The 1,482-nt window shown below is 43.0% G+C and overlaps 1 non-coding gene across 1 annotated transcript; it reads right to left on the bottom strand.

Moving 5' to 3' along the window:
- Positions 1–912: 912 nt before the first annotated feature.
- LOC116669547 (U2 spliceosomal RNA) lies at positions 913–1,099 on the bottom strand. The gene has a single exon (XR_004326801.1). It is a non-coding gene; the product is annotated as a U2 spliceosomal RNA (small nuclear RNA).
- Between the last annotated feature and the right edge of the window lie 383 nt (positions 1,100–1,482).

Here is a 1,482-nt window from a genome sequence, read left to right as displayed (position 1 = left end):
ATGCACAGTCTGCCGTGGGCAGCGGCCACTGGGCCACAGCCACCAGGCACCGGCCGCAGCCACCGGGCACCGGCCGCACGCCAGGCAGCCTCAACACACTACCGTCCCACCGGGAAAAGTCCCACTCCGCATCAAGGTGCCAGTGCACCCATTCCTAACCATCCAAACAGCTGTAGTAGGGTTTAAATCAAACTGCGACAACAATAGTGACAAGTAGGCTAATGGATGTTAATAAAAATAAAGCAGAACAATGCAGAAGACAACGGAATAACTGTCAAACACGTTTATTTCGGATCAGAACCGCAGCTGATTGAACACATGAGATTCAGGATTATTTTAGCCTGGCAGTTAGCCGCTCGGACCAGGCTAGCTGCAAAGAATAAATCTCCATGGTAACTTGGCTCAATCTGGTTCGTGAACCGAGTCAAATCTAAATTCATCCAGGATAACTTGAATATCCGGCTTAATCCCTTATCCTAGTTTGTGCAACAGGCCCCAGAAAGCACACTGGAAGCAACAGCAACAGAAATTGTACAGAGATTATTTTCACTGTTTGGGGAATGAGCTAGCCTAATAATCAGATTGGACTGAGAGGTAATTTCAACATACAGTGTAATAATGCTAATAACACAATCAGTAAACATGTTTGAGGATCAACAAAAAACAAAATTACGTTTCACATTTTTCTCACATGTGGAGAGAACAAAACCATTGTCTCTCACTGGTTTGCAGCCTCCTGCTTTAAAATGGCAATTATAGACATCGTGTAGAGTGAAACACACCATATACAAAACAAGACATATAAAAATTGGATAAGATTGAACTATACAAGACATAGCGTCCTTAATTTATATTATCTGTAGTAAATAAAACGTTTCACTGTATGGTTTGAATTAATTCTTTTAAACATAGAGGGGGTGCACCGTTCCTGGAGGTACTGCAATACCAGGTCGATGCGTGGAGTGGACGGAGCAAGCCCCTATTCATCTCCCGTTCCAAAATCAATTTAATATATGGTCCCCGGGTGGGGACGTATCAGATATTAAACTGATAAGAACAGATACTACACTTGATTTAGCCAAAAGGCCCGAGAAGCGATGCCGTGAAGCGTCGCGGTAAAGGGGTGATTGCCGCACAGTTACTCTCACTGACGGTCTAAAATTTGAAGTTACAGTTTTGGGACAGTCGGAAAAAGAGTAAAGTATAACTAACGACAGTCAAAGAAAACGCCACAGAATGGCTACCTGCGTACTTTTAATGAAAGAAATGTAACAAATGAGGCCCGCCGACTCTTCCTGGTCACGTGGTGTCTTATAAACCAATAGGGATTATAAGGGATATCACAATAAATCAAGACGCTACAGTACTTCAACCGTGTGTGTTTTTTCATAATGTTAACATGTAAAGGCTGGTCATGACAAGAGTCACTGCGCGGTGAAAACATATTGGCCGTTTATGACATCGTGTCTCTGTTTCAAAATC

The sequence above is a fragment of the Etheostoma spectabile genome, chromosome 19 (genome assembly GCF_008692095.1).
Source record: "Etheostoma spectabile isolate EspeVRDwgs_2016 chromosome 19, UIUC_Espe_1.0, whole genome shotgun sequence".
Taxonomy (NCBI): domain Eukaryota; kingdom Metazoa; phylum Chordata; class Actinopteri; order Perciformes; family Percidae; genus Etheostoma; species Etheostoma spectabile.
This window is presented reverse-complemented; position numbering and strand designations above follow the sequence as displayed.